Source organism: Ochotona princeps, chromosome 5 (genome assembly GCF_030435755.1).
Source record: "Ochotona princeps isolate mOchPri1 chromosome 5, mOchPri1.hap1, whole genome shotgun sequence".
NCBI classification, from domain to species: domain Eukaryota; kingdom Metazoa; phylum Chordata; class Mammalia; order Lagomorpha; family Ochotonidae; genus Ochotona; species Ochotona princeps.
Window position 1 is genome coordinate 11,382,166 of NC_080836.1, and position 12,634 is coordinate 11,394,799.

At 57.8% G+C, this 12,634-nt stretch overlaps 1 protein-coding gene across 1 annotated transcript in view; it reads right to left on the reverse strand.

Moving 5' to 3' along the window:
• GLI2 (GLI family zinc finger 2) overlaps window positions 1-11,831 on the reverse strand; it is a 178,042-nt gene extending 166,211 nt beyond the window's left edge. The window contains exon 1 of the mRNA XM_036493217.2: window positions 11,514-11,831. The gene's annotated coding sequence lies outside the window, so the exon portion shown is untranslated. The remainder of the gene's footprint in view (window positions 1-11,513) is intronic.
• Between the last annotated feature and the right edge of the window lie 803 nt (window positions 11,832-12,634).

Sequence of the window (12,634 nt, forward strand, 5' to 3'; positions counted from 1 at the left end):
GTCGGGGTTCACACCTCTCACCTACCACCAGCCAGGGCTGGAGGCCCATGTGCTAGGAATTCCTTCCTTTCTCATAGCTGTAACCTGTCCCACATGATGCGGGGTGGGGAGGCGGGGGAATATCTTAGAAACTGAGTCAGCCCAATCCCAAGAGGCAGAGAATGACCAGGCAATGCTGGAGATGGCTTTGCAGCAACTCTGCATTGCAATATGTCCCAGGCTGGAGACACCACAGGAGCAGCGAATGAACTGCTGGCACCTCCCAACCTGAAGCTGACCACACGTACGTATGCACAGCCTCAGGTAGCCCCACTTCTGGGGACACCAGGAGTGCCACACCCAGGCTCCTCCCTACATGCTCAAACTCAACTCTTGGGTTAAATGAAGGACAGCCAAGGGCATCACCTCTGAGTATCTGCATTAAACCTGCTCCAGGATTGTATTCCCCAACCAGGAAAGGCCCAGCACAAAATCCACCAGGGAGGAGGAAACTTGTCAGCCCGGGGCCAGGAAACCAGCCATGTCCAGCCTCACTGAGAGAACTGTCTGGAGAAATGCCCGCCCCTGGCCAACATTTGCACGCAGCTGCCATTCCAGGTCATGGCAACCCATACCAGCTAGCCCCCAACAAGGGGCCCAGGGAAGGAATGCAAGAGAAGACACATCTGAGGACTAGCTGGGACTTGAGAGGCTGCCAGACATCTCACTGAGTTAGCAAGAGTGGACCGACCCACGGAGGTGAAGCTTAATCATCGCCAAGCACTAACAGATACTCCAGGAAGTGCTGGTTGACGGACTGATGGATTGCCCAAGCCTGATGCACCTACGGCACCACTTCAAACGCAAGAGAGCCACAGGACTATTATAACGGGCTTCCTCGGGTCCTCCCTACACCCAGGGACACCGCTGCTATGTGGCCTGGCGAGCCCCTTATTATTTGGCCAGCCCACCATCGGGGGAGGCAGCATGTGCACAATCTCTGGTGTCTTCCCCCTGGAAGCCAACAACAGTCCAGCTGTGACAACCATCAGGGTGGCCAGCATTGTGAGTATCCCTGGGGGTGGGGGTGGGGGGAGGTGGCAGTGACCCTCGAGGCGGGTCACCAGCTCCCTGAGCAGCCACTGGGAGCAGAGGGTCATAGTCTAGGAATGTGTCTGGGATGACACAGCCAAGGCTCAAACCAATGGCCAGGTTGAGGCCTAGAGGGAGCTCTCCCAACCTAGCAGACTAGATTCCCAGCTTGCCTTAAACAGCTCACTAGGGGAGGGCAGCACCATGGCATAGCACGCTAGGCCTCTGCCTGCAGCGCTGACATCCCATGTAGCCACTACTTCATGTCCTAGTTGCTCCAATTCAGCTCTCTGCTTACAACCTGGGAAAGCACTGGAGAACAGTTCAAGTCCTTGGGCCCCTGCAACCTATAGGGAGATCTGAAAGAAACTCCTGGCTCCTGGCTTCAGATGGGTTCAGCTCTAGCTATTACAGCCCTTTGGGAAGTGAACCAGCAGATGGAAGATCTTGCTTTGTGTCTCTCTTTCTGCAACTTTGCCTTTCAAATAAAAATAAAATATTGTATCACACACACACACACACACACACACACAGAGTGACCATCCAGGCATCCACCTGAGGATTCAAAATGTCCCTCACCCTCTTCCCTTATGTGTTCTCTCTCTCTCTCTCTCTCTCTCTCTCTCTCTCTCTCTCTCTCTTTCTCTCTCTCTTGACCTGATCCTTCCCACCTACCTCAGTGGTCTGAAGACTAAGACCCTCAGCCCCCGCCTCCCCCTACACATTGCTGCACCTACTCCATACTAAAGGGATCTACTGAACAAACCTGTGTCCTGCAGCTGCAGAGGCAAGGGGCCACACCAGCCCTGCTTTCCCAGGCACAGTAGCGACAGCACAAGGGGAGGCTCCCAAGTACCAGAGCGAGGGTTGGGCAGTGGAGATGAGACACAGCTCCGCCAACAGCTATGCAGGCAACTGCCAGTGTAAACAAGTTTTCCTAAGGAAGGAAACCCTCCTCCTTTCTCCACAGCCCCATCACAGGTTGGACAAGTACGCATTAGGCTGTCTGCCAGGTAAATCCACCAGGTAAAAGGAGCATCCCGTGAAAGGCGCACCCAAAGCCAGCTCCCCCTCATTTCCCAACAGGGCGGGGTTGCTAGCTACTCCATTACTGGAACCCTAACTTGGCTGCGCTTTCTCCAAACAGGAATCAGCAGGTCTGGCCCTGAACATGGACAGGACCTAGGGCAGTTAGCTTGAGGGGGACAGGCAATGCTTCACTGGTTGAAGTCCAAAGTCAGTCACTTCTCAAGGAGTTTCATTCGCCCATCTCCCATCCTCCCTAAAGAAGCCCACACCAGCAGGGTACAGCCAGGACCCAAGAAGCACTTCCATCTGGACTCTGGCACCACTTTTGGTTTTGACACCTGCCCACCAACCACCCATGTCAGCTGGCTCCTAGCAATCAGAGAGTGGCACTGAAGGAGCACTAAAAACCAGTGTGGTGGGGCAGCACGTTAAGACACCATCTGTGCTGCTGGCATTCCCTGTGACCAAGGGTTCAAGTCCCAGCTGCTCCACTTCTGATCCAGCTCCCTATGAATGCACCTAGAAAAGCAGCAGAAGATGGCCCAAGTACTGGAGTCCCGATACCCACGTGAAACAGCCAAACAGAGTTTTGACTTCTGGCTTTGGCCCAGTCCAGCCCCAGGTGTTATGGGCATTTGGGGAGTGAACCAGCAGAACGAAGATTCATTTTCTCTCTCCCTCTCTCTCTCTCCCTTCCTCCCTCTCCAGGAAAACCAGACCAGTGCACAGGGATTCAGCTGCTGGTCAGCAGGGCTGGGTGCTGTGAGAACCTGCAGCCCAGGGGTTGAGGTTACATCTGTAGAAAGCTGTAGGTCTTACACCTGAAACTGAAACTTCAGGTCTTACACAACACAGACCTGGAGCAAATGGAAATGTCACCACTTCCCTTCCTTTCAGGAGCCTTGGATCACTTCTCAGGACTGCCCACCCCAAGCACAGAAGCTGCCCCTGTGGACACCAACAACCACAGCTCTTTAACCCCACCGAGTCCCTGCCGGTGAGTACCATGCATGTGCCCATGTGCCCCGCAGCACAAGACAGTACAAATGACAAAGGCCCCTAAAGCTGCCCCGTTCAGACAGCTGGACTTGTCAGCCCAGGTCACCCTGGTCAGTAGGACAGCGGTGATAGCAAAGGCCACCACTCCCAGTACCCTGACCCTGGAGGAGTCCTGCCTGCTCCAATTCTGATTCAGTTCCCTGCTGATGAATGTTCCCAATGCTTGGGCTTTACTCACTGCACCTTAGCACATTTCTTTTTTTAAACATTATTTATTCTTATTGGAAAGGGAGATCTATAGAGAGGAGGAGAGAGAAGATCTTCCATCTGTTGATTCACACCCAAGCAGCTGCAACGGCTAGAGCTTAGCTGATTTGAAGCCAGGAACCCAGACCTCTTCCAGGTCTCCCACATGGGTGTAGGGTCCCAATGCCTTGGGCCATGCTCAACTGCTTTCCCAGGTCACAAGCAGGGAGATGGATGAGAAGCAGGGCAGCTGGGATTGGAATCGGTGCCCATATGGGATCCCGGTGCATGCAGAACAACCTCCTCCCCACTCACAGATGCACCTGTGCACCTGGCTCATGGCTCACCAGACTCCTCCCAAGTTCCCCAAGCCAGTGAGGAGCAGTGACTGACATCAAGGCCAGCAGGTGCTATAAACTGGGGTCACAGGGCAGACCAGACAGGATGGAGCAGGGGAGAGGGAGGCCAGTTAAGCAGCCCCTCTCGCTCTGTGGAGAGCAGGGCCTGGCCCCCTGCATTCAGTGGAACACTCACTGTGTAGGGCATAAATGAGACCAGCCACCTCAGGAATACCCAAGAGAGCAGGGGGCTGTGTGGAGATGTAGTCCTGGCCCCACAGACAGCAGCACAGGCACCTGTTGAGCCCAAGGGCCCTCCTAAGTGTAACCCTACCTAGAACCCTGCACCGGATGCATGAGAGGACTCCCGTTAGTCAGGTCCCGCAGGTGCAAGCGCAAGGTGCAAAGCACTAAGCTCAGAAACAATTAGGTCATGCAGAGGTCTGGGAACTGGTTACATCTTTCCTCTGTACTTAAACAATCAAGTTTAGGATCAGTGTCATGGCACAGTATGTTAAGCCTCTGCTTGTGGCACTGGCATCCCATATGGACTCTGGCTGCTTCACCTTCAATCAAGCTCCCTGCAAATATGCCTGGGAAAGCAATGGAAGATGGTCCAAATGTTTAGGATCCTGCACCCATGTGGGAGATCCAGAAGAAGCTCCTAGCTTTGGACCGGCCCAGATCCAACCATTGTGGCCATCTAGGGAATGAACCGGCAGGAAGTTATCTCTGTCTCTCCTTCCCGCTAATCCTGCCTTTCAGATAAACAAAATTAAGGTTAAAAAAAAAAAAAGAAAGAAAGAAACAAAAGAAAGAGGATCCGGCGCGGTGGCCTACCAGCTCAAGTCCTCGCCTTGAAAGCACCAGGATCCCATATGGGCACCGGTCCTAATCCTGGCGGATTAGGCCTTGGGACCCTGCACCCACGTGGGAGACCCGGAAAAGGTTCTGGGCTCCTAGCTTCAGTTTGACTCAGTTCCAGCCATTGCAGCCACTTGGGGAGTAAATCAACGGACAGATAATCTTCCTCTCTGTCTCTCTTCCTCTTTATAGATCTGCCTTTCCAATAAAAATAAATAATACAACTTGAAAAGAAAGAAAGAAAAAGCAACACATTAGCAGGATGTTGGAGAACTATGAAGCAGAGGAGTGGGAACTCGAACCAAACACTCTGCAGGACACAGGTATCCCAAGTCGAGACGTAACTTCCACCCCATATTCCCTGGCTGAGTCACCGCTGAGTGGGTGCTTCCTCTTCTCCACAGACCAGGCCCCAGAGCCTGGGAAGACAGGATGTATTTACAATCTGGTCCTGCCTTCGTAGGACTCTGAGAAGGCCATCACAGGCCACGAGCTGTCCCCACATCCACGCCATTCACGCCCACCCCGTGACCACCTACCCAAGGGGCCTGAGCACTGCTGGGTAGGGAAGAGTGGCCAGCAAGGGGAAGGCACGGACACAGGCTTGAGAAACACCATGCCTCAGTTTCCCCAAAAGGCACCAAAGAACCTCCTCTTCCCCTCCCCCCCCACCACCATCTCGCTCTGCTCAGCCCACCTGACCCACAGGGGTCACCAGAGGGTGAGACATGCTGGCTCCCAGTATTCTACTGCTGTTTGGGGGGACCCCAAATACAGAACTACTCCTTCCACAGAAATATCAAGCAACCTGCCCAGGAGACACCCCCAAACCAGGCCCCCACTTCCCCAAGGGTAACCAACAGATTCTGGCTGATTTCTTCTCAAAGAGCATCCGTCCATCACTCTCACGCTTTCCGGAGCAAACCAGCTGGAAAGGATGAAATGTGTTCTGCTCCCAGTCACCTCTTGAGATGGTTCTGATTGGGGGTGCGGGGTCGGGGAGGAGAACAGGACACAACACTGCCCCTGAAGCCTCCTCTGTCCACCTGGGCAGTCACACTCAGCTCTTTAGCTCAGCCTGAATGTAGAACTAGTCCTGTGCTGTTTCCTAAATGCACTTCTGGGTGCTGTCCCGGACAGAACTTGTAAAGCCCGTCCACCCCTCGCTCCCGAGGCCCCTGCAGGGTGAATCATGGATTCTCTCTCCCTCTCTCTCTCACACACACACACACACTCACATTAAGAGCTATTTTCCCATCATCAAAGCCTACTTGACATCCTCATCTCTCCACCTCATGTTAAGAAAAAAAAAAAAACAGACATTTTTAACCCCCAACATAATGAATGAGCTTAAATATTAGAAGTTGAAATTATTAAGTAAATCATTCCACCTGCGCGAAGCCTGTATTTGCATAGCATTAATTCACGGCGGCAGCTACAACAAATTCATCACATTCTGTACATTAGAAGCTGATTTATGTAGGAATTGAAAAAAAATCATGAGCTCAAAATGACGCTGACATGATGTACGTGCTCAACGGAGAAAGATTTCTCTCTTCCCTGCTTTTCTTTAAAAAAAAAATCATCCTAACTGAATTATGAAGAGAGGACTTGAGGAGGAGGAGGCAGACGCGGCACCCGCGACGCGCGTGGCAAAGAGCTTGGGCGAGCACACACTCGCCAGTTATTAATGTCAAGTCTGCCCAAGACACGCCGGAAAATCATTACCATTCATCGCCACTAACCGCCATTAAATTTCAATCAATTCAACTTAGCAGAAGTGTACTTGAGCGGCCCTTACGGTCCCTCCTCCAAGTGGCGCTGACTTATTGCATTGTGCCCGCACAAAGCGCCGCCAGGGCGCGTCTGCCGAGGGCGGGGCGCGCCCGCACGCGGGCACCGTGCTCTTTTGGCGACCTCGACACTCAAGGATCCTCCTGTTTACCGAGCGGTTAAGAAAGTCTCGAGTCCCAGCAGGTCAAGACCGACATGGAGGGGCTGCGGGGCGCGGGGGTAGAGCTGGACCAGCGCCGAGCCCAGGGGAGCTTTCCCGGCAGCAGCGCTAAGGCGCCCGAGAGAAAAGTTCCAGCCGCCACGGAAACTTTAGGGACTGGCTCCGGGCACGGTGCAGCCTAGTCCCTGAGCCCCGCAACCCGGGAGTCGCCTTCCCGAGAGACAGGCCGGTGTACAGCAGCAGCTCGCGACCCCTACCCCCAACTCTGCGGTTCCGAGCCGCGGCAACCGAGCGCGGCCCCCACAATGCAGCCATTGTTCGGGCGCCGCAGACCCGGGCGGGCGCGCAGGTGGGAGGGCGCTTGGAGGGAGCGGAACGTTCCTCGGTTGCGGGCTCCGAGGGCGCCGCCCGGACACGCGGCCTCCCAGCCGCCCGGCGGGCGAGCGAGCGAGCCCCGGCGAGGCGGAAAACGGACAGGGAGGGGGGCCGGAGGAAGATGGGAGGAGAGACGGAGGGAGGAGCAGGGCGGACGTAGGCAGAAGAGAACGGAGGGGGAGAAAAGGAGAAGCAAATAGGCGGAGGGGTGGGGAGGGCCACGGGCGGACGCGCGTCCCGCACGCGGGTGCCCCGGCTGCCCCATCGCAGCCCGAGGTCTCCCTGTTGCGCCGCGGGAAACCGGCTCCAGACCCAGCCGAGTCAGCAAAGGCGTAATCACACCAGCAGCTTTGCGTAATTGCAGGTTTGGGAGCTGGGTCTGGAGGCAGGGAGACGCTTCACCGCGTCCCGGGGAGGCCCAGGCACTCCAGCGATGTGTAAGTCTGGGAAAGGAAAATCCACCCGCCCCGCGCCTACGGAACTGCCCAGGCTGGGGGGACTGCCGCGCGGGTCAGGAGACAGGCTCCGGCTTGACGCCCTGCAGTAGCCACGAGCTTACCACGCTCGTAGGGAAACTAGGTCCCAGAGCTGAGCCCTCGAGGCTCAGCGCGGGGACCCGCGGCCCGGCCCAGGGAGACCCCGCCCCAACCCGCCCGGCAGGACCACCCTCCCTCTGCCCTCTCCCGCCCCCAGCCTCCCCGCCCGGGCTGGGGCCCTGGTTGCTCCAAAAGGGGGAAACCAAGACCTCCTCCCGGCTAAAGAATTAAAAAAAAAAAAAAAAGTCCGCCTTCCTTCGCCCCTGCTTTTGGTTCATTAAATTTTCCACGGATTGGCAGAGAAGAAAAACGTCATCAATAAACTCTGACAAAAGTGAACATGTGAAAAAGGGCCGAGTGTGGACAGGCGAGAGATGAAAGTGCCAGCGGAGGCAGAAGCAGAGGCGGCGCCCTCCCAGACTCTCAATGGGCCCCGCACCCTTTTACCGCCGGCCTCCCCTTTTCCGCGACTCTGCGTCCAGGACAATAGTCGAGGCACTAAAACTTTTTCTTATGCTAATGGCTGAAGAAACCCGGCCCTCGTTGTTACAATGCCCGGACACCCAGGCTTGCAGGCACACACGCACACAAAATCACAATCAACTGCATTACACCGTGCGTCCCCCCACACACAAGTAGTCCTGGGTCAGCCACTCTTAGGGGTGTGCTTTGCTCTGCCTCACCACCACCAGCCCAATCCCTTGCGGAAGGGAGCACCCGAGAATACAGACAGGGTGACAAAGGCTTCTTTGGCTTGGTGAAGAGAATGAGGACACCAAAAACCCACCACAAGTATGTAAGGATTCTCCCAAGCATCTTCCCAGAACTGTGGATGCATCCAAAAAAATCAACGAGCCAGGAATTTCCTTTTTTGTAAACCTCCAATGTGGTTCCATGCGGACACCTGGTGTGAATTTTAAAGGATTCACGTTGCACACGGCGTTATGCATGGGGCACTAAAAGGGGTCTCCTCTTTCCCCTCCCAAGGCACCCAGTGAACCTTGTCCACTGAAATGGCCCGACTTAGCCCCTGCTCCCCCAACCATGCCTCAATATCTCCCTCTCTCTCCCCTGAGTCTGCTGGAATCTGAGAATCCAGCTTCTCTCTTCACGTGTTTCAATTGTTTGCGCTTCAGAGACACTCAATGAAAAGAAGGAAGAGGTAACTGGCACCCCCTCCTCGGGGGGTGTAGGCGCTTTTTCAAAGGGCCCAGGGGTCCAACACCAACAGCTGCAGCTGGTCACAGCCTGGTCCACTGGGCCTCACCACCAGGAAGCAGCAGGCTCTGGCACAGGTATGTCCCCACACACACACCTCCAGAGCCCAAGACATAAGACGGGCTGGCCTGCCCCCACCTCCTGGAAGTCAGACCTGACACTTCTCCCACCCACCCGGAACCCCCGCCCCCAGAGGAGCCCAGCTGCCCTGCCTAACCCAAGCTGTGTGAACGCATAGCCTCTGGTTTTGAGCTTTTAACAAGCCAGCTGAGTGTGAGAGGTCATGCTGCTTTTTCTAAGCACACATGCATGTTAGCATATTTCCCTCCTCCTGTCTGGGGGGGCTGCTGGGAGGTGGGGGTTGGAGAGGGAGTGGGGATGCGCCTGGAAAGAAAGGTGTTTATTAGGCAAAGATCCAATTTTGTCTGAATCCCCGGCTTCTTAATCCAAGCCCCAGGGGCTGCACTGTGTACAGGGCACTTGTGGGAGTACAAAAAGCGTGAAGTATCTGTGTATTTTTCACTCTGCAGTGCAAACAAGTCAACTATACAGTACACAGCGGCCCCCCAGACCCTTGCAATGGGTTGGGAGGGCAGGAGCCCACTGACCAGCAGCCCGACTAGGCAACTCTGCACACGTGGGTTGGCACATGCCAGAAAAAAAGTGGCACTGCATGATCCCAAGCCGCTGGTGCCAGGGCCACAATCTGCTACACACACGCATGTGCATGCACACACCACAGTGCACCTCCCAGACCCCAGCCGAGGCAGTGTGGGGTCTGGGAGCCCCTGAAGGCTCCAGAAGCCTTGAGAACCCTGTTGCAAATTTAATGCCCACAAAAGAAGGATAAAAACCTAACACACCCACCTGGTTCCTGGCTGGGTCCCACCCTCTCCTGAGATTTTCCTCGTCCAGACCTTGCCAAAGACTGTTCTGACCACTGTCCCCCTCCCCCACTCAAACACACTCCAGGATCCTCCTCCCCCTCCTTCCTAGGCAGGTGGGCTGGCTCATTCATGAAACCCCCTCCTCCTCATCTCAGTATTTCACAAAGCCAAACAGCAATAGAAAACCATCCTCCATGTTGCAAAATATAATTAACTGCAAACCCACCAGGCTGAGTGACAACTTTCAGCAGTGGCTAACCTAGCGGGACTGCAGTTGCCTCTGAGTTCCCTGGAGAACATCTTCCCAGTTCACTGTATCTAGGAAGGAGAGGAGTGGCGAAGCAAGGAAGGCGGCCATGGCCGGGCACAGCTGCTGGCTCTAGATTCAGCGTTCCCAAAGCACCGCCCCAGGACAGGCCAGAAGCTGGGGAAAAGTCTAGAAGGCCTCAAGATTCAGAGCAGCCAGGCACAGGTAGGATGGACGAGGCCTGAGGGTAGCCCCACAATGAACTGTCCCCAGACAACGCCTTCCTTCCCAGGGACGCAACTGAGGTGCAGGACAGCGCTGGGAGGCGAGGTGGCCGGCAGCCGACAGACACGGCCCAGGCCTGCCTACTTGGCTGCCAACCACCCCACCACCACCACCCCACTGCTGTCTGTTTTGGATTTCACCAGCTTATTTACTCTCTTTTTTGGCACCGGGCTTCCCCCACCCCACCCCCGCCCGTTGCATGCCAGGACGATATTCGTCTAAACGCTATTCCATGCGGCTTGCGAAGGAAACGTTAACTTTCAAATTCGGAAACATCCCGGTAGGAACGTTTTACAACTCCGCCGCCTTCATCTGCAGCCGTGGGGGCAAAGGTTTCACGTGCACCCGCCAAGGGTGCTGCGCCGGGGCCCAGCCAGCACACGGCCGGGGCCACTGAGCACCAAGCTCCGGGTCGCTGCGCCGGGCGGGAAGGACACCCCTCCCCAAACACCGAGAGAGAGAGGGAGGGAGAGAGACAGAGGGAGACTGACTCGCTGGGAGGGTGTCCTGCTCGGCTGAGGTTGACCCTGAGAGCCAGGCAACAATGGTACAAAAAAGGCAGCCCCACGGCCCGCGCGCTGCGGGTCCACCCCGGCCTACCGCGCCGTCCCGGTCGCGTTGCCCAGGAAGTGACAGCGACCACGCCGGGGCTGCGGGCAGACCCGGAGCTTGGCGGCGAGATCCTCGCTCCCTTCCCCCCCGACCCCCTCCCGACGGCGGCCCCCGGTAAACCCCTAATAGGATTGGCGCCCGGCTCTGCGCGCGCCTCTCCCCATCCATCACACACAGATCAAGTTGCAGTCGTGGATTTTTCAAATTCCTCAGCAAATATACTTGTTGAGAGATGGTCCGGAGGAGTGGGGGGGAAGGGACGATGAGTGTGGGGCGGGGATGATGAAGGTGAGGGGTGAGGGGGGACCTGCGGGCCAGGCGCGGGGTTACATGCAGATCTGTCGAGGCCAAGAGAGGGAGGAGGAGGAAGAGGAGGAGAGCCCGGCCGGGGGAGGGAGAGGGAGGGGACCACAGGGCTCGGCCTGGGGGAGGAAGGCGCGAGGAAGAAAAGAGCGGCAGGGCTGCGGGTCGCGAGGCACGGGGAAGTGCAGTTGGAAGTTCTCCCCAGTGGCCGCCGCGGGCCCTCCGCCGACTGGCTCCCGCCGACCCTCTACGCGCGCTGAGGGCAGCCAGCAGCGCGCCCACCCCAAACCACACTCAGCCTCCAACCTTGGACGCGTCCCAGCCCCCAGAAAGGCAAAATCACCCCTCGCCCCAAGATACCGCCCCTTCTCGTCCCCCTCCAAGGCCGGAAGCGGAGTCGCCCCTACTCGCCTTGGGGACCCCGACCCCCGCGCCTCGGAGCCGGTCCACGGCCGAGGGAGCCTCAGGGACGGCGCAGCATCCCGGCTCGGCCGCAGTAGGAGGCGCTGTGTTGAGCCCTGCGAGCAAAGGAAAAAAACACAACTTTACCGAGAGAGACAAAAGTTTGCCTCTAGCACGCAGGTGGCCTCTTGGGCGCCGGGCGCTGGCTCCGCGTCCCCATCCTAACTCAGCCGACGTAGGGTCGCGTGGGCTGCCGTGGGCCAGGGCGGGGTGGGCCGCGCGTGCTGGAGGGGCCCTCACAAGGCGCGCAGGGGGCGGCCGGGGAGCCCCTACCGCCGGCCAGCGCGCAGCTCGGCGCGGCCCACCGCACTCCTGCCTGCGGCTCCTCCCGCGCCTCCTCGCTTTCCTCCGCGTCGGCAATCGCCGCCGCCGCCTCCCGCGCCTCCTCGAAGTCTCATTGATGGGAGTTTGAAAAAAAAAAAAAAAAAAAAAGTCCGCGGTGCCGTGCTGCCCCGGCTGGCGAGCTCCGGCACTCGCGTAACCCACGGCCCGCGCAGCGCCCTCGCGCGCTCGCCCGGGAAACAGCGGGAGCCGCTCACGCTGCCTGGAGCCGGGGAGGAGGGGAACGGGGCCGGGGGCGGGGAGAAGGAGGAGGAGGAGGAGGACGTGCCCCCGAGGGGAGGGCCGGGGCTGCCGGGGACTCCCCTCCCCTGCGCCCTGGGCGGCTACACACCTCCCGGCCTAGTTGGCCGAGAGCGCCTGTCCGCGACACTTTTTCCCGACGCCGGCTGGGGGCGGAGGTGGGGGCGTCGCTGGCTCTGGTCGGGGGAGCAGGGGGAGCCCGGCGCGGCGGTGGCTCTGTGTGTTGGGTCTCTGCGCTTTCCTCGCACGCGCGCGCTCCGCCCGGGGGGGCGCCCGGGTTGCTGTTGCCCGCGCGAGAAAGAAGCAGGATGGGGCGCGGGGTCGACGCCGGGGGAGCGCAGGTGCCGGGCTCTGAGGTGTCCTGCCTTTGGTGCCACCTCGGAGGCTCTCGACGCGGGCGTTTTAGTGTTGTGTTTCCTGAAGCTCGGCTCGCGCGGCTGCGGCCAGATGGAAGTAATCAGGACCCAGCGACAGCAGAGAGAAGGGGAGGAAGAAGAAGGGGGCGGGAACCTCCCTGAACGCTGGGGCCGCAGTGTCGGGACTGTGAAACAACTTGCGCAAACTAACAGGCAGGGGCCCCAAACCCAGCGCGGCCCAGATCAGCGTCGCCTGGCGCTGTGCTTGTC